Source organism: Drosophila sechellia, chromosome 2L (genome assembly GCF_004382195.2).
Source record: "Drosophila sechellia strain sech25 chromosome 2L, ASM438219v1, whole genome shotgun sequence".
Classification (NCBI taxonomy): Eukaryota; Metazoa; Arthropoda; class Insecta; order Diptera; family Drosophilidae; genus Drosophila; species Drosophila sechellia.
The window spans coordinates 23,723,052-23,744,577 of record NC_045949.1 but is presented as its reverse complement, the minus strand read 5'-3'; positions in this window follow the sequence as shown (position 1 = coordinate 23,744,577).

Here is a 21,526-nt window from a genome sequence, read left to right as displayed (position 1 = left end):
ATCAACTGGGAAGTGAGCAAAGTCGAAGTCGTTTGGAGGGAAGCGTTGGCTCACCAAGCGAAAATAGAACGAATGAGGCTGTTTTTGGCGGGAAACCAGAACAGGGGGCCTAGAAGCCCGAGAAAGTGGAAATCATAAATATAAATTAAATTAAGGAAAACTGGCATGCATTTGTGAGGGTCGCCGTCGCTTTTTTTTAGAGAATTTCAAAGAACCGCCGGTCTCCGAAGGTCGCCAAAAAAATTCGCGACCTAGCGCAATTTTTGGTTCGATGCAACGCATAGAGTTTGCTTATGCTTAAGAGAAATTAAGAGCAGCGTGATATTCCTGGTTCCCTGGTTCCAAAAGGTGCGGGAAGAGAACACGGCGATCGAGCTGATTAGTTCCCGGAGTCTGGCCCAAAGCAATTGACGCGGCTTTTGTGGCAGTATTTGTGTCTCTATTAAAATCGTGGATGCGTCGAAAGAAATGTTAAGTCCGGTCAGAAATAATTAATTAGTTTAAGTAGTGTTAAGTTCTTAGTGGTTTTTTTATATGTGTATGTTTTTTTATAAGTGACAGCGAGACGCCGCATTTGGTTTAGAATGTAGTGCAGCCCAACATTGGATGGCTTTTGAGAAAAAAAATGAAATAAGCGAGAAGAGAAAAAAAGATCGCAAGTGGCGCTGCATGTCTCCAAATTATTTTATATTTTTATTGTTAATCTTTTATTTGCATAAGTCTTGAATTCCACAGGAAAATCGCCCGGAAGCGCTTTCGTCGGTGGATTCCCAAAAATGGGGGGGTTTTTTAACTGATTTATTTAATGAAAAAAAAGGCATGAGATAAAAAAAATATAAATTAAATTCACGTAATCGGGGTCCTGGTCCCACGGTGCGCAAGGCGCACCAATATTTTTATCGCCTAAGCATTAGTATCGTTTTCAAGGCCAAGGTCTTTAGCAGACCGGAATGGTGGAATTGGTTTTTAAGGGCACAATTGTTCTCTGCTATTTGTCTTTGCGATTTGCAGATTGATACCGCTTATTTCTTTGTTTCTTTTTGGTCCGTTTAATTTTTGGCTGCTGGCCGTACACACGCCCATATGTCCGAAAAGAAATGTTTGTTAACTTTTAATGGATTTTTGAAGGCACAAAATTGTGCCTTTTTTCCAGAGAAATTTGAAGCTGTAAATGAAAATATTATTATTGGCGGTCTGAATTCTAAGTTCTAATTCTATTAAGTCTCAATTAAGATGTATGATAGCTGTAAGAAATTTTATTTATTCTAATATAATCCTTTTTTATAATGTTTTGAAAAACTAAATTGTTTGCCTATGACTATGAGGTATTCCCTGTAAGCCGCGGTTAGCGACCGAAGGAGCCATTCGGGACGACAATTGTTTGTGATTTTTTTGGTACGGAATGGCCTAGGTTGGGCGGGCATAACACGATCCTTCAGCACACCTGAGGATCGAGCAGTTTGTAGGGTATAAGAATCTTTCTGTCCGTTGTCTTTGTCGTAGATGGCGATTTGCCGCCCTTTTCTTAATTGTCGTAGCACGCAATCATATTGATGATTTTTAGAATGAAATTAGGCTGAGATTCCAGGACAAGACCACAACACCACAGAACCGACAAGGAGCAGCTGGACCTTCGCGCGTGCATCTCTCTCATAACACCACCCTAGCCTTATGAATCGTTACAGAAATAATTATAATCATTCTTAATTATCTGGCGCCCAACATGGTGGCCAAAATCTTTATTACCAGCTTTGGAAACTCCCACTGGAAGGCAAAAACACACAGTTCAACTTTTTTTTTTCTTCGTAAGGTATTCAGCAGTATGTGTTTACGTTCTAGCCAACGTATGCCAAAACATTCAGTACTTTCTGGGGTTCTCGCTCGAACCCTATATCAGTTGAATAGGATCGATAGCTGAAGGCTTGTGCGCAAGCGATCAGTTAGCCACGGCTGATATAGGAATACAGTGAGGTCAAACCTTTCTATCTTCCAATAGAAGGGATCCGAAGTAACGGCTAGTTAGACGCTTGGATCGACAGAGGGGATAATTATTATTAGTTGTCTCTCTGGCCACGGATAACTAGTCTGTGCCAGAACCCAGCTTCAACATATAACAACGAAAAAATAGCGTTCGAGAATCGCTTCGGAATTACAGCTGAATTTTCAAAAAAAAAATAAATAGATCAACTGGCCACGGTTCACAACGTAATATATATTTCATGTCACGTTTGCAATTGCTGATTTTGATTCTAAGCTTGGCAATTAAGTTTAGCCACTTAGCTTTGCATAAGCAACAATTGCATGTTTCTTTTTCCTATATTTTTTTACCAAACGAATTTCAGAAAAATGTTGCTAACCATAGATTTGCAGGGAAGAAACCTATGGCAGAAGGCAAATTATCATATGAATATTATCAATTTTTAACATTTATTATTTTTTAGATTGAGCGAATGCTTGTATTTCTTTATTATCGTTGAATCCATTTTGAGAGTTTTGGTTTTATTTAATAATCGCTTTGGACTCCAGCGTTCAACTGGTCTCTATGCGGAAAAAAAAAATTTTGCTAGAGTTAGCTCTTAAATCTTATAATTTAATAAATTTGTTTGAGATTACCCAGCTCTTTGGCATTTAGAAATTTTAGTACTTTGGGGGAAAAAAAAAACAAATAAATAATTTCCAAAAATGCCGGGAAGTGAGGAAGCGGGCAAAGGTCCCAAAGTGCACCTTGTGCGACAAAGACTTAACAAATTCCGTGACTTTCAAAACGACATGTGGGCATGAGTTCCAGAAAACCTGTATCTCAACTCACTCTAGATCACACCGAGAGTGTTCAGTATGTGGGGCGCATGTTTCCAGCTTCCGTCAGGCAGCAAGCCAAATGTAAATTCACCAGCACCACGAGGGAAACAGTGCGAGAGTCGTACCCAACAGGATGTAGGGAATCTAGTCAATCAGGCGGTACAGGGAATGAAAAACGATTTGCTTACGCAACTATCCCAGGAATTGGCTCAGATTATAGAAAGAAATCTGGCTTCAATTTCTATTCTATTTCTATAGATTAACTCGACTCAGTGTAGGCTCTGATTTGATTGATAGACCGGACAAAGACGGTCATATATTGAACAGTTGGAAAATTCGTTTTAATGGCAGCACTGAGAGCATAAGTGTAGACAATTTTATTTATCACGTGGAAGCGCTGACTCATCAAACCTTATAGGGAAATTTCACCGTTTTGTGTGGAAACAAAGATGGCAAAGCTAGATGTTTCACAAAACATCTTCAGAGTTACGGTGGGATCTCCTTTATCTGGCTCTGAGAAAGCAGTTCAGAGACACCAGAACTGATGTCGTCCTTAGGGAAGCGATACGTGATAGGATGCAGAGAGAGAAGGAAAATTTCGACACTTTCTACGACGCCATCGTCGCCCTGATGGATGACTTAGAGATGCCGCTGTCGGAAAAAACAAACAATTCTGCGTAGGATTTTAAGGCCCGAGATTCTTTATGAACTCTTAAATGTGCAGATACAGTCGGTCGATCAGCTAAGGGAAATTTGCAGGCGGAGAGAAAGCTTCTTACAGGATGTCAGGCGGAGTTGCGCATATTAAAAAGTTACTCCTTTCCGAAAGCAGGTATCAGAGCATCTGGAAGAACCATTGTCCGATGATACGTAAGAATTTTCCGAGGCAGAAAAGGACTTGGAAATTGGGACCATGGCTTTGCTCTGTTGGAACTGCCATCAAGAAGGTCATCGTTGTCAAAATTGCACGGGGAAGCATTAAATCTTTTGATATGGTTGTGGCAAGCCAAATACCTACAAGCCATCTTGTGTAAAATGTCAAAAAAACTCGAAGTTAAACACAGTCTCGTCAGTCGGTGTGTGTTCAAGGTCAACGGTCGACGAATTCAGCGACACACCCATAGGCGTTTCCCATTTAGCTCCAGAACCCGAAGCCGATCCCAACTCAACATCCATGTGGCCAAGACTAGTCAATTCCAAGAATCATTTCTTCTCTCTCTCTCTCAACCACTAGTACGGCAGAAATTTTACTCCAGAAATGCTCGGCGGATGAGAAATTACTGGATGGCTTTGAAAACAATCAACACAATTCGACATAAGGCGAAGGACAAGCGTCCATACGCTGGACTGCGCGTCTTAGATCGGATAGTAATGGGCCTGTTAGATTCTGTAGCGGATCGATCAAGAAGTAGTGGTCTACAGTTCAAAGAAAGGGAAGAAAATCTCGACCTGCATTTGATTCCTTCTCTTAGCCAAGATTTATATTAAGGTATTGATTTTTGGTCTGGTTTTGAGTTGCTGCCGGCGGAGATGCAAAATTCCAAAATAACTTCCTTAACTCAGTGTCTTTCCACACAGCAACAAGACGAGTTACAAAAAGTAATACAAGCAATACTTGTATTCTATTCCACGTAATTGACATTGGAGATGCTAAGCCGGTAAAGCAGCGGCAATTCCCAGTGTCCCCAGCTGTAGAAAAGCCTCTATATGCAGAGATTGATCGTATGCTTAAGCTTGGCGTAATTGAGGAGTCTGATAGCGCCTGGTCTTCAACAGTAGTCTTGGTACAAAAGCCCGGGAATGTGAGGCTCTGTTTGGATAGCAGAAAGGTGAATGCTGTCACCAGAAAAGTTGCGTATCCTCTCCCGCAGATAGATGAGATTCTAGGTCGCCTCCCAAAAGCTATGTTTATTTCTAGCCTCGATCTGAAAGATGCATATTGGCAGATACCCCTCGACCCAGATTCCAGGGATAAGACGCCGTTTACCATACCCGGAAAGCCGCTTTATCAATATAAAGTGATGCCTTTCGGGCTGACAAATGCTTCGCAAACGATGACACGCCTGATGGACAAGGTCATACGAGCAGAACTGCGAAACGGAGTGTTTGTTTACCTAGACGACCTATTGGTAGTTTCCGATAGCTTTGAATCACATCTGAAGGTTCTAAGAGAAGTTGCAGGTCATATTAAGACGGAATGCCTGACGCTCAACGTAGAGAAAAGTAAATTTTGCATGCGTTCGGTGAAATATTTAGGGCACATTGTCGGGTAGGGCGTAATAAAAACAGACCCGGAGAAAATAACGGCGATGACCGATTTTCCGCTACCAAATTCGTTAAAAAGTCTTCGGAGGTTTTTAGGAATGGTTGGCTGGTATCAAAAGTTTATTAATAATTTTGCGTCAGCAGCAGCGCCTTTGACTGACTTATTAAATCCAAGACAGAAGTTCGTCATGACTGCTGAAGGAAAGCTAGCATTTGAGAAGCTGAAGGAGATGTTAAGTTCAGCGCCTGTTCTTCGTAGTACGTATTTCGGAAAGTCATTTTTTGTGCAGTGTGACGCTAGCAAGGAGGAGGAGTTTTGGTTAAAAAAAACAACCGAAGGAGATAGCCCAATAGCATTCGTATCGAAGAAGCTCAACAAAGCTCAAAGGAATTACTCAGTCCCGGAGCAGGAGTGTCGTGCAGCGATCGTTTGCATCAATCGGTTTAGGGCTTACGTGGAAGGCCACGAATTCACGGTTACCTTAAAATGGTTAATGACGCAGACGGACTTACACTCTGGTTTGGTCCGATGAGCACAGCAGCGGCCAGCTGAACGTTGTGCCAGACGCTTTATCTCAGGCAAATGACGAGATTGTAGCCGCGTTAGATTCCAGTCAAGGGTACTCGACTTTGATTCGTCAAAGCTCATGTCCGACAAGTACAAGGAATTTGTCGAGCGGGCGATGGCGAACAATAACTTTTTGCCAAGAATTAAATTAGTTGACGACCTAGTATACAGGTGAATGGATCATTTCACCGGTGAGCTGATTATTGATGTGGGAATTGAAAACCGCAAATTGCATGATTTTTAGCGGTCTAATTTTTTTTAAGATTTGGTTAGCATGTATGATAGCCGTACGAAATTTTAGATGTGTAAATATATATTTTGTATAATGTTTTGAAAACCTAACTCGTTTACCTTTGACTAGGATGTATTCCCTGTGAGCCGCGTTTAGCGACCAAAAGGGGCCATTTAGGATGCCAACGGTTTGTAATTTTTGGTAAAGATTGTCCTAGAAAGGGCGGGCATTACACGATCCTCCGCGACATCTGAGGATCGAGCGAAAGCTGTACCTTCGCGCGTCCGTTCTGGAATATCCCAAGCCTCATGAATCGTTACAAGACCCATGTTGCCAAGACAAGTCTGACGACCACAAGCATCCCAAAACTGCCACGCCCACACTTTTGAAAAATGTTTTGATATATTTTCATATTTATATTAGTCTTGTAAACTTCTATAGATATGCCAATAAAAATTTTTTGCAACGCCCACTCTAACACCCACGAACCTCCCAAAAATGCCGCCCTACACTTTTGAGAAATGTTTTATATTTGTTCACATATTTATTTTATTTAAATCGATTCGCCATACAACTTTTTGCCTCGTCCAACCGTTCGTTCGTTTTCAATATATTCTCCAATATCTATCGATATGCCAAAAAAAATTGAAATGAAATTTCGCGTTCTCGCTTCCACCAACTGTGTAACGGGTATCTGATGAAATGTCCATATCGTAAGAAAAGTTTAATTTTAACCAATTTTATATTATCGGCTTTTGTTTTGTCTTGTATATAAGACAATACAGCAAATTATGTTTAATCGGAGGAAAGGCGAAAAAACGAAATTTCGTTCCAATAGTAAAACCAATATACGAAATTGTATTTGTGAGATGGCCAACGTTAGTCCGGACTCAACATTCCTTTGTGGTTGCAAGCTAATTGGGACAAGTGCAATCACTGCTTGAAAACCAGGGCAGGCATTTCGGAATCTTTAGCAATCCCAAGAAGGGCTCACTCCACAACGGATTGATCTTTATTAGCTGACGATCTGATTGCTCCGAGTCTCCATAATTCCATTTTTCCATTTTATAATATTTATCAAACTATGAGTGTGTAGTTTTAAACATTCATTAGTTTACAAAAGTAAAAGCATCGTTCAATGTTTTACGCTTAAAATCTCGGCACGGAATGGACTCAATAAGTGCATGGATATCTATGCTATCAGATTCTCTTGTGACGGTTTGAAAAAAACTACCACTCAGTGTCACTCTGCCTACTTGCTCATCTTGTTTCTTGTTTCGGTTGCCTACATTCGGCCCTCCTGTTGGTTCCGAAGTCCTTCATAAATTCAGAAACAATGGATGTTTTCAAAGAACCCTCACCATCTCCACCTTTCTTAACATTATACATGTCATGTTTTGAACTTTTACTACCTTGTGAGGACGAAAAAAATTTCCTTTAACTGCAGACCAACTTCATACTCTGAGTACGCCTAATCGAAACTAGACCTACTGACGCATCTGTTAACGTTCTTTGTTTAGCTTCTGTAAAATGTAAAAACCTTTCGAATATTATCATTAATATCCCAATTTAAAGCATACAGTCTGTTTTGCAATTCATATTTCCTCCCATCTTAGACCTAATTCTGTTACTTTTTTGTGTAAATCTGCAACTACAAACCTAAATACACTTATAGACAAGAGAGAATCTTATAGTCGAGTTCCCCGACTATCATCTACTGGAATACGAAAGCTAAATGATAAAAAATGTAAAAATTGTTCAAAAGTGTGGGCGTGATTGTTTCCGTCGTATTGTAGCTGTAAGGAGGGGCGTGTCCAAAGTGTTTTTGGTATAGCGATAAAAATTGTTAAGACAAACAATAAAACGAAGAAAAATCAAATCATTTTTCAAAAGTGTGGACATGACTGTTTTTGTCTGTATGCGGGCGTGGCAAAAAGGTTTTGGCAATTCCATAGAAATTAACAAGTGTAAGACGATTATTACTTATTATGTTAAAGCAAAGACACTAGAATAACAAGATGCGTAACGGCATGCTATTTTTTGGCACACGATTTTTGTTCAAGAGCGAGAGAGCGGCGAGCTCTACGGCGAACAGCTGTGCACACGTATGCTAATGCATTGTAAATTTGACAACCTTAGAAGTTCTTAGACTTTAAATCTATATTATTGACTATATCTATATTTTTACTATTTGATCAATTGGCACCATGTGAAAAATTCTTGTTTGGCTTTGCCTTAATGTTATTATTATTTAAATATAGCTTAGAAAGTCGAATATATATATATAATATCACAAAGTAAATTTCAAAAATGATTTTATATTAGAATATTTGTCATTAGAATCTTCACCTGCGACGTGTGAAAAATTAATAAGGCAGTGATTGTTGAGTGCTTGTGTCCGCACTTCGTGCCTCCAGATATGACTTTTGTTTTCATATTTTTATTTATTTTATATTAGATATATTATTTTGTATTATATTATATATATATATATATATATATATATGTTATATTATATTATATTATATTATTTTTTATTACTCAATAGACTCGACCGTTACGCATCTTGTTATTCTAGTGTCTTTGGTTAAAGCTTAGCGATAAGTTCCATACGAAATATATTATCGTTTTAGTGGAGTAGAGTGTGGTGGTTCTCTCAACACTTCTTGCATCCCTCTTGGCTGCGGCAGTCTCCTCCAGAATGCTGATGGGCGAGGCAGTTTGAGCAGTACTTATCAATAATTACTTAATAATTATTATTAATTATTAATAAGGCCCTTTTCAGCGCTAAGCTTGTCGAACCTCTTGCACTTCCGAAGATGATGGACTCCCGGGAAAACTCTTCAGCAGAAGGATTTAATACCTGGGGTTCGTCTGCGCTCCAAGGATTGGGTGGCACGAGGACGAGGAGCCATCCTAGGAAATTTGTCTGTCAAGAATAGAACAAAACGGGGCTTACTACACCTTGGAGCTCGGAATGGGGGAAGAGCCCTAATCTCTAGGAAATGAGGACTCTTTGTCCTCCGCTGGTAGGAGAATGGCCTTGTGGACAGGGCGCTTCATTGTATTATGCGACGTACGGATCTCAACGACTCGAATGCGATCATCCGCTCCAGGGAAGGCAGAAACGATTCTGCCGAGCCGCCATTCGTTCCATAGAAGATTGTCCTTCTTGGCGACTACCATATCGTCGACTTAGAGATACCTGGTCGGAAATTGCCATTTATTTCGTTTGTGGAGTTCTTTAAGATACTCCTCTTTCCACTGTGCACTAAACTGCTGATATTGAGCTCTGAGATGTTGTCATCGCTTATATATCGACTTGGACTCAGCAGTGAAAAGCAATAGCCCTCCAATAAGGAAATGCCCAGGTGTGGGGGCCAGCAATTTTAATGGATCTTCGGACAACGGAGAGAGGGGTCTGGAATTGAGGCAAGCCTCGATTTTAGCGAGAAGTGTTGCCAGCTCCACAAACGGGTACGTGCGGGCGGACGTAAATTTATAGAAAAGGGTTTTGAAGCTTTTAACTGCCGCTACCCACAGCCCCCCATATGTGGAGCCCCGGGAGGGATGAACCGTTACACGAATAACTATATATATATATATAATATATATATTTCTGAACCTCTGTGGCGCAGAGGAAAGCGACCCGTGGGGCGGTGCTTACAGGTTGGTACTTAAGCGCATCCAAGCCCCATCCGTGCCAACTGCGTTGGAAAACATCGTCGACGTCCTGTTTCTCAGTGGTCGGTCTGCCATTCTCACTTGGCATATATGGCCAAGCGGAGACGAGTTAAGCCGGTGACGAATTGCGACCGGTCACGAGCTTGAGATCGTGAGACACTGGGCAAAGACGCTGGAACCACTGAGTGCCTTCACGGTCCCAAGTTACTTGCTGCATCATGTGCAGAAGCAGCAAACGAGAAGCTGTCCTGGTAAACACAGCACGCATCCAAGTTGGGTTATATTATAGAAGATAGATATTAATTGATGAAAAAGAAGAGAGAATTCTATCGTCAAGTTCCCGACTATAAGATTCCCGTGTGCTGGTGTGAATGCAAACGCGAAATGTCATCATTTTTTTGGAATATCGATAGATATTGGGAAACAAATACGAAAAAATTAAAATTTTTTTCCAAAGTGTGGGCGTGTCCGGTTTGGCAGCTTAAGAGCGTTAGAGTGGGCGGCGCAAAAAGTTTTTTTTTGCAAAATCAATAGATACTTACAAGACTAATAAAATTATGAAAAAAATTTCGAGAAATGGTTTAAAAATGTGGTCGTATCAGTTTTGGGGGGTTTTAGGTCGTTGGAGTGGGCGTGGCTCGAAAAAGAGAAAAAGACGCGTTACTCCAAATGCAATAATTTTCATGCAGTATGGTCCAGAAGTCGTTTTTTTTGGCATAAAGTCAAAATTTTTATGTCAATATATTGTTCTTTAGCAATTATTTTCTGATAGAAAATGTATCATATGAATAAAAACCAAAAACAAAATTGACCGAAAGCTTACCTAAATCGTTTTATGAGCTTTTAAAGGTGAAGTGTTAAAAGCTGATTGATTGCAATTCCCGCAACATTATTTGCTTATTTTTGCACGTGATACGGTCGTTAATACGCATCCATAAATTATAGTAAAATATGGAAAATAAATGCCAAGGTATGATGTTTTTAACGTATGTAGGTAATATATGTGTAGTTGTACTGTTTTTGTGTTGTGTAACATCCAATTTATGTGTATTTTAACAGAAAATTCAAACGTTTTTATATATTATATATTATCTAGGCAAGTTAGAGTTCAGATATAGCGAGCTCCTGGACATTTGGAGGCGTAACAATAGGCAAATAAGTTATGTTTCAGATTACAGTCTCGCGTGACCGCCGAAGTGTGAAGACGTTTTCTATCGAGCTCCGCACAAAATCGGTTGTTTTGAGTGAAGTGAACGCCAAATAAAGTAATGTAAATAAAAAAAAAAATAAAAAAAAAAAAATCCGAAAGCGAAAGAGACGCTCTATGCGATGCAAGATCGCTTAAATATATAGTAATTTGTTATCTTAAATTATAAAACTATGATTCAGAACGACACTCGCGCTCAGCGACAGCGCGAGCAAGACGAACGCCGGCTCTCAATTCAACGCAACAACGCGTACTTCTCCTACGTCTCACCGATAACCCCAAACGCAGACATCGAGCGGTCAATAACCCATAGCCCAAGAAACCTTCTTCTACCAACAAATCAAGAAAGAGCGCGCTCCTGCTCTCCCGCTCTCTTAGCTCCGACAGAAGCCCCGCTACCTCCAACAACAACAGCTGGAGATAGACCGACAGCCCGCTCTACCTCGTCATCGGCTGCACCCGCTCACGCTCTGACTGAGTCAGCGAAAGCAAAACCGCAAGCAATAAACGGTACTGCTGCACTACCAGCAAAACAAAACGAAAACGTAAACAAAAAAGCTGGGTCGACCTGGCAGACTGGAATGGACCGCTACATTACAATAAAGCGAAAGCTCAGCCCGGAAAATTCAGATTTGGAAAACACGCCGAAAAATACACGCGACAACTCTACCTTAATCAAAAATGTAGCCCCTGCATATACCAACAGATTTGCCTTGCTGTTAGATACCGCTGAGGACGTGCCGCTGGGATCCGTTGATATCGAACCGAAGAAAACAAAACATCCGCCAATATACATCCGCGAGAAGAGCACAAGCGGTTTTGTAAATACTTTGATTGGCCTTATTGGAAAAGATAGCTTTCATATAATTCCCCTCGTAAGAGGTACTATCAATGAAATCAAACTTCAGACGAAAACGGAGGACAACTACAGAAAAGTCACAAACTATTTTACCGCACAAAAAATAAGCTTCTACACTTACCAGCTTAAAAGCAGCAAGGGCCTGCAAGTAGTCCTGAAGGGCATTGAGTCTGATGTTACGCCCGAAGAGATAACTGAGGCGCTAAAGGAAAAGGGATTTTACGCCAAAAGCGTGTTCAATATCAAAAACAGAAACAGGCAGCCCCAACCACTCTTCAAGATTGAGCTTGAACCAGAAAACAAGCCTCCTAGAAAAAACGAGGTTCACCCAATTTACAAACTCCAGCTCCTTCTGCACCGTAGGATCACGGTAGAAGAGCCGCACAAACGTAACGCTCCTGTACAATGTACAAACTGCCAAGAGTATGGCCACACGAGGTCGTATTGTACACTTCGCCCGGTGTGCGTAGCCTGTGGAGATCTCCACGACTCCAAACGGTGTCAAACTAACAAAAAAAATGCATGCGAGAAAAAATGCAATAACTGTGGGGGCAATCACACAGCAAACTACAGAGGCTGTCCAATCTACAAAGAGCTGAAAATCCGTCTTCACAAAAGAATGAACACGGCGCGGGCACACCAAGGAACAGCTACGCTGATACCATCAGAGACAAATCCTGAAGTAATTTTCTCGAAAGCAGCAAGTTTCGCTCCTGGCCTACATCCAACACTAACAAGATAACATTTGCAAACATTTTAAAATCAGGTATGACGCCTCCAACCCAAAATTCACGAACTCCACAAGAAGTGCACACAAAATTAGACACACAACAAATCTATAACCCAGCTGCGCAGCAGGAAACAAAAACTGAAGCTATGATGCAAGACTTACAACAGAGCATGATGGAATTTATGACATTTATGAAGACCACCATTCAAGACATGATGCGTAATCAAAACCTTTTGATACAAATGCTTGTAGCCCAACAATCAAATAAATAATGGCTACCTTACGCATAGCTACGTGGAACGCCAATGGCGTTGCACAGCGCAAACTTGAGCTAGCTAAATTCCTACATGAGAAGCATATCGACTTAATGCTTCTTTCGGAAACTCATCTCACAAGCAAATACAATTTTCAAATAAGAGACTATCATTTCTACTGTACAAATCATCCCGATGAAAAAGCACACGGTGGCACCGCCATACTCATAAGGAACCGTATGAAGCACCACTTTTACAAAGAATTTGCGGAAAATAATCTTCAGGCCACATCTATCAACATTCAGCTGGATGACAACACTCTCCTTACACTAGCGGCCGTATACTGCCGGATCTGTCATCTGATCACTCGCCTGTACTAATTCACCTCCGCCGGTACGCAGAAAACGTGAAACCACCATTTAGATTGACTTCTCACAAAACAAACTGGCTCAGGTATAAAAAATATATAAGTTCACATATTGAGCTAAGCCCAAAACTCAATACTGAATCTGATATAGAGAGCTGCACGTGTGCATTGCAATCCATCCTTACTGCAGCAGCTCTTACTGCAACACCCAAAATAACAAATAATACAATTAATTCAAAAAAGACCAACGTAAAATCGAGCAACTCGTCCACGTAAAACGACGCTTACGCAGAGAATGGCAATCTTCTAGATCCCCAACTGCAAAACAAAAGCTAAAAGTAGCCACACGGAAACTGGCCAACGCTCTGAAACAAGAAGAGGACGACGATCAGCGCCGATACATAGAGCAACTCACACCAACAGGCACAAAACAAAAGTCACTGTGGCGAGCCCACTCAACTCTTCGCCCACCGACTGAAACCGTTTTGCCGATAAGGAATTCCTCAGGTGGTTGGGCCCGTAGTGATGAAGACAGAGCCACCACATTTGCCGCTCACCTACAATATGTGTTCACGCCAAACCAGGCTACTAGCACATTCGCGCTACCGTCCTATCCCGTAAACCGCCAACAGCAACACACCCCAATTGTGTTTCGTCCTAAAGAAGTAACTAAAATAATCAAAGACAATCTCAGCCCGAAAAAATCCCCCGGCTGCGACGTTATAACACCGGAAATGATCATCCAGCTGCCACATTCTGCAGTTCGCTACATAACCAAGCTCTTTAATGCCATCACCAAACTTGGTTACTTTCCAAAACGATGGAAGAGGTCGATTATCATAATGATCCCAAAGCCTGGTAAGAACCACACAGTCGCTTCATCTTACAGACCAATAAGTCTACTCTCATGTATTTCGAAACTATTCGAAAAATGCCTACTGATCCGACTTAATCAACATCTGATATACCACAACATAATCCCAGCCCACCAATTTGGATTTCGCGAAAGCCATGGAACCATTGAACAGGTGAATCGTATTACAACGGAAATAAGAACTGCATTTGAATATCGCGAATACTGTACATCAGTATTTTTAGACGTATCCCAAGCATTCGACAGAGTCTGGCTCGACGGCCTAATTTTTAAAATTAAAACATCCCTACCCGAAAGCACACACAAACTTCTAAAGTCTTACCTCTATGACAGAAAGTTTGCAGTGCGGTGCAACACTGCCACTTCCACTGATCATACAATTGAGGCTGGAGTCCCCCAAGGCAGCGTTCTTGGGCCAACCTTATACCTCATCTATACAGCCGACATCCCTACAAATAGTCGCTTAACGGTATCCCCATTTGCCGACGATACAGCTATCCTTACACTGGCTCATCAACTCTGGTTCTCCGCTCAGCCTAGATCACAAGGTCTTGCTCTACAATTCTATATTGAAACCTATCTGGACCTATGGCTCACAGTTATGGGGCAATGCCAGCAACAGCAATATTGACATCATACAGCGAGCACAATCAAAGATCCTGAGAACCATCACTGGGGCACCGTGGTACGTTCGGAGTGAAAACATCCAAAGAATACGTTTATTCCGGAATCAACAACAATAATCTGGAATCGAAAATGACAGAAGAGGTTGACAAAAAAGTAGTAAATTTTGAATTATTTATTAAAAGAAAACTGCCCGAGTGTAACAGACAACTAGGCCGATTTATTTCCAAACATAGTAAGTGGATGGCGTCTAAGATAACAATTCTTGTTAATGATTTTGAAAACTCCAACGCACCCCAGCAAATGGGACTTCGAAACTTATCTTACCAAAATGCAGGAGAAAGATTAAAAAGGAAACTGGCATCGAATCTGGCAAGTGAAAGTGACCACGACACAAGTCTTTTGATTCCATACAGCAAATGTTTCTGCTAGAAAAGAATGCAAGAGGGACGTGGCCTTCGATCTTAAAGAAACTTTAAAAACACCAGAATTTCCAAGCGAATGGAGGATGCAAATTCAATGGCAAAAACCAACTTCTCTTACAAAACAGCAATATATTATAAGCACCAGATTTTTAAATAAAAGCCATAACAGCGATATATATCCGCCCTATAATGAAGTGATGTTTAAAAGAAAGAGAGAGAAAAAATAGGAAAAAACCACTTTCGAAGGTAATAATAAGTCTTTTGGAAATACAGTCTAATTTTAATCCTGATCCATCAGACAAAATATTGGATTCACAATCTGATTCTGATTCGAGTTCAGATCCAGAAATTTATAATGTAGATGTGGAGGCTCACGTATCCTTACCGAAGGATATGGAAATCGCCGGAAAAAAGACATTTTTAGAATAAAACAATTTTTAAAGTGAAAAGCTAATGGAACTTCTATGAATTTACTATTAAAGCAATTTATAAAATCATTTTAAATAAATGGAATATAACCAATGATAAATATACGAAAAACAAGAGAAGATGCTATAGTCGACTCTCCAGACTATCAAATACCCGTTACTCAGCTAGTGGAAAAGCAAACTCGAAGTTCGTCGGCAGTTTCGTCGGCTTGTTGGCGTTAGAATGTGTGGCATATGTTTCTGGAAACTGTATGCTAAATCTGAACTCTCTAGCTTCTACAGTTCCTGAGATCTCAACGTTAATAAGGACGGACAGACGAACAGGGCCAAATCTACTTGGCTTTTAATCCTGATATAAAGTGACATATTCAAAAACTTCTACCGATCTTTCAAAAACAGACACTTTTTAAGAGACTCCTTTATCGTTAAAATGCTGCAGTTGCAGTCGATGATCAGGCCTTATCGATAGGTACAGCGTGATAGTGATGATTTTGTGTGCCCCCCCGCCTTCTTTAATTCTGTTGAGTGATCTGGCCATTTGAAATATCCCCCTTGCTCCGGGTTTTTTCTTAAATGGCCCGGATTATTCCCAATGAACCAATTCGGGAGAGGATTAGGAATATGACGGAGACCATGATTAAATGTAGCTCAATAGAAGCCATGCCAACCATGTCACAGCCAACGCAATTTTAAATTTAATATCTGTGTGTGAAATTATTTAAAACATTTCAAAAATTTTGTTTCACGCGAAGGTATTATTGTCTAGGTATTTATTGTTTATATTTTTCCCTAGACTAACCAGAGAGCCGACATAAAAGGATCCGGGCAATATTACGTTGGAAGTCGGGAAAATAAATATTTCGTGGAGCAACTCTGCTTCGACACCGAAAATTCATCTGTAGTTTGGAAACGAACTTGTCCACTACACTAGGGAGTCACCATCTGCCCCGAGGCAAATCCGATGCCGCCGGTGACTCAGTTCCGAACCTTCGAATAGCTTAGCGCAGACTGAGGCAGCGTGCCTCGGAATAGGAGTCTTCCAGGAGTCTTCCTCCCTCTACTCATGTAGATTTTGTGGACAGTCCGAAGGCGTCAACCGCCACGATTGTTTGTTTACAAAAGCCGTCAACCGCCGGTGCTAGAATATATTATTCAACTAGGCTTAGTTTTTGTGTAAATTATTTCGGCACTCAAGCCGGAGTCAATTGCGAGTCCGAATTGTCTTCGTCGTGCAGTTCAACATTGGGTCGCGAAAAGTTGGTTAGCCTGACAGGGGAAACAATACCCATACTGTAGAGGCGACTGAAGCAGTAAAATAATATAGTTCCCGATAAACAAACTTTAGGGATCTTGCGGTCAGCCGTGACACACTAGTTTAGTCATACTAGATGCAGTATTATGCAGCGGGAATATACTAGACGGGATGCAACCCTTATCAGCTGCACCTGGAAAGGGTGGAATAATTTTATCACAAATAGAGTGAGTTTCAGCTGATCGTGATTTTCGCCAATGGCCTACACCTCGGCTTGAGTTTCCGATTTATTTTTTTCTAATCAAATAGTCGATGAGTCAAGTCGTGGAAAGTTCGTGTCGGAAAAAAATCATAGCCTGCGAGCGTGAGACTTTTTTTGTCGCTGGAAATATTATTAGAGTGAGCTTTCTTCGACATTATCGGTGAGGGGGTAAAGTTTTACGTGTGTTTTCCAGGCAAAAATTTAAGATGGAAAAATCTTCGCTTGGCGTAGCCATCGCGCAGCAGCATCAACGCTCATTAGTGAGACATTGCGGCAACAATCGCTGCCATTACAGTACTGTCAAAGACACTAGAATAACAAGATGCGTAACGGCCATACATTCGTTTGGCACTATGCAGCCACTTTTTTGGTGAAGGCCAAATTTGCTCTCTTTCCGCTCGCTTACGCTGAGAGCATAAGAAATCTAAAAATAGAATTTGCTTGCTTGTGTGAGTAAAAACAAGAGACGAGAACGCGTATATGTGAGTGTGTTGTGCTAGAAGACGATTTTCGGGCCGAAATCAATTCTGATCGAAAAAACGAATTTACATATTTGAAGTTTTGGCAAATTTCGAAGCAATATGATGAGATAAAATAAAAATTCACGCCCTGACTATTATAATTTAAAAAATTTTTAAATTTGTTTGTTAAGATCGCCGCTCGAATTAGCTACCTTTTACATATTTATATTTATGTTGATAATTAATTATGTGTAATATATATACACTACTTTTATTTGTGCACTAATGCTCAACAAAAAATTTTTTTATACACATTTGTTTTTTATTATTTTTAAAAATATTTCAAAAACTTTAATGTGTATTTTACAAATCTTAATAAAAAGATCAGATGGTGCCCTTAGTTTTTGGAAATATTAAAAATTTAAGTAATAAAAATTAGTTGTCTGCTATCACTCTATGCGTAGAAAAGAGCTGTTTGCTGTAGCGCTCTCCGCTTCTCTCTCGAACAAAAACGCGAGAGAGCCTGGAGCCACCTCTAGAGCCACGGCCAAAAAATCGCGTGCCAAAAATTTGTATGGCGTTACGCATCTTGTTATTCTAGTGTCTTTGGTACTGTACTGCAGTTTACGATTCATTTCAGTATTCTTTTGGCATTGGCTGCAGTGAGCCCATTTTATGATAAACTCTCTTATTTTGAATGTAGAATTAAGTTGTTGATCAACATCAGCATTAGTATTTCGAACGCATATGCTCCGAACGATGTCATTTGAAAGCATGAATTGAATCTTCGTATCTGAATCCGTGCCGATAAGTAAGCCGTTCAATGGTTCAGGTGGTGTTTCAATTTCAGGTAGTTGCACTTTTCCTAACGCGCAACACATCCCAGCTGGCTCATTTTTGAATTTCACAGCATGACAATGCGGACATTCCTTACCACTTTTGAATGAGCATAATATTCACTATCGGGGTCATACTAGAATGCTAGAGGCAGGAATGAATCAGATATATGTAAGTTCTCGATGTGATGTACTTGTTGTCGTTGATGGTCATTTGTTCATCGTCTATTGTCTATGAAATTATTGTCGTTGTTCTAATCTTCTGACTTCATTGCGTTCAGCTCGTGTATCTTCTGGCTCTTCTAGATGCAATTGCTCCATTCTGACACGTGCATCAGTATTTTGTTGCTGGATTTGTTCTTTCTGCTATTTCGCAAGTTTCGAGCTTTACTTGTACTGCGACTCTAATCAACCCCTTCGCGTTTTTTTTTGGCATTGCTCACTGTACAAAACATACATAAATAGAATTAATGAAATTATTTAATGATGAAATTAGGGTCAGGATTTTTGCCGCAGTTTTGAAATGATTACTTTAAATATATAAAATTATAACAATATCAGTTTTATGGAAAAAATGTTCAAACAAAATTAAAAAATTAAATCTTATGAAAAGATTCTAATGAAAAGCATCTGGCCGATGTTGATTGGATCAGGCTTAAGAATTAGAAGATCAGTCTGAATCGGGACGACATCGTGAACAGCTTCAAATCAAAGATAAGATATTAATAAAGTGTCTTGTAATAGTATAAGTGAAAAAGTCTATCACCAAATAAATATTAAATAACAATAAAACACAAATTATTTTTTCAAATAACTAAATAATAACAATTGGAATTTGCACAAGGCTGTATGAATCTTGACCTCCCCCTTTTCTTTAAATTGCAGGAAACCAGCATTAGAAAATCCGATCTGTTCAGTGTGCTTCACCAAATTGATGAGGAGCTCTTTTTGACAACACATATGTGTCGTTGCGCTACTGTCTAAGCACTGATCTCTTTAGGTTGCTGACGTCACCAGCGTTTAGTAGGCTACTTTGGCGGTTCACCTTGGGCACTGCGCTTTTATGTGGCGTTTTTCACCACACTTGAAACAGACGATGTCTTTTCGTTTCTTCTGTTGTTTTGGATTCTGTTTCGCGAAAAAATTGGGTTCTGTGCTTCGACGAATGCCTTTGTGATATGGCTTCGCTCTTCTGAAATGACCTTTCTCTCACCCTCCTCTTTGAACTTAATGGTGAGAACATCGAAAGATGGCAACTGATCTCGAATTTTTATAGTCACCACGAAATGCTCGAACTGATTTAAATTAGGATATTTTAAAGGATATTAATAATGAGTTGACCCTCCTATGTTTTCAAGGACTTCCCACTTTCGTTGGGGAAGTGTTTCATATATTTCCAAATCGTAGACCAAGACAGTTTTAGTGGCATATGGTTTACCACCCTCGCACACCTTCCCAGCCAACCATCCCCACACGTTTTCTATTATATTAAGGTCCTGGGAGTATGGTGACCAATTCAGAACTTTTACATTTTCACTTTGAATCCATTTTTTTACCGAACAGGCAGTGTGGATTGGGGCCTTATAGTGCTGAACATGCCATTTTACATTTCCAAAAACGTTTTTAAAGTAATGAAATTAAGTTACCCGTTACTCGTAGAGTAAAAGGGTATACTAGATTTGTTAAAAAGTATGTTAAAGGGAGAAGGAAGCGTTTCCGAATATATAAAGTATATAAAGTTTCTTGATCAATAGCCGAGTCGATCTAGCCATACCCGTAGATTACAGATACAGATTCTAGAGACAAAGACGCAGCGCAAGTTTTGATATTTTTTCATAAATTGATTAGTCTTGGACATTTCTATCGGCTTGCTAAAAAAACTTTTTGCCACGCCCACAAACCGACCAAAACTCCCACGCCCACATTTTTGAAAATTTTTTGGATATTTTTTCATAATTATTTATTCCCGAATATCTATCGATATCCCAGAAAAATGATGAAATATCGCATTAGCATTCACACTAGCTGAGTAACAGGTATCTGATAGTCGGGGAACTCGACTATAGCATTCTCTCTTGTTGGTGCTAAATACTGCCATTCACACGGGCCATAACAGGACACTGCGACCCATAGTTTTGCGATTTCTGCCGGTTTTTTTCAAATTTTATGAAGACAGCCTGTATTCATAGAAAGCTATGATTTTGGATTTTTCCTGCAATGATAATAGCGTTTCTCTTCCCTTCCAAAAATCGAAGTCGTGGAAAGTTCGTGTCGGAAAAAAAATCATAACCTTGCGGGCTTGAGACTTTTTTTTTGTCGCTGGAAATATTGTTAGAGTATATTTTCCTCGACATTATCGACATTAGTGCGTGTGTTTTCCAGGCCAAAATTTAAGCCGGAAAAATCTTCGATTGGCGTAGCCATCGCGCAGAAGCATTGCCGCCCGACCCCAAGGTTCGACTGGGGCAGCCACAGGCGGGCAGAAGGACAGAAAATAACCTAGGCAGGCCGTCTAGTGGAGCGCCCTTTTCACCGAGTGGCAGAAGAGGAGAAGCAGCAGCAGCGGGACCCTAGGATGGTTATTTCAATTAATTGCAAAAATAAATTGCAAAAAAAGCAACAACTAATGGTTCTCCCACAGTTAGGTTAAAGGCGCGGAAAATTTAGCGGGATTAGTAGTCCAGAATGCACAATGCGATCAGTGTTCATCGAAAAAATCCCCGAACCGCCATTTTGAAATGAGAGAAAAATTGAAAAAAAAATTGTACTCGAGTAGGAGAATTAGTTAAATAACTTTTGTATTTTTTAATTGTATTTAAATTTAATTCCTTTTAGTATTTAATATTTTTATATTATGTAAGCTAACCTAATCTAATTATTTTTCTAAGATGAGTTCATATTCAAAGAGTGCGGGATTACATTTTCGGGTAAAATTTATAAAAGTTTGCTTGCAGTCGATTGATTCGAAATTTGCATGAGAGTATCCGTGAGTTCATACATTCTCAAAGTATTCGTGGAAAATGCCACGCTTTCATTTCAGCTCACCTGCGCCGGGAGTTCGATCTTTCGCCGAGGAGTGAAAATTTGAGTAGTTTATTTACAAACATTTTTATTTAAAATATCCCACGAAACACACTGAGAAAAATTACGGGAGGTCATCATTTTGATGGCGAACAAAATTTGATTTTTTTATACACAAAAAATCATGGTAGCTAAATAGTAAGAGTAAATATATTTAAAAATTTTTTTTATTTATTATCGAACTTTGCTTTCCATGTGTTTTACAAGAAAATAAGTAGCCGATTGAATATAAAAAGAAAAATCTTACCTAAATCTAACAAAAACATTAAATATTAAAAAAATTCATTCATTCATGTATGTAACGAAAAGATATCTGAA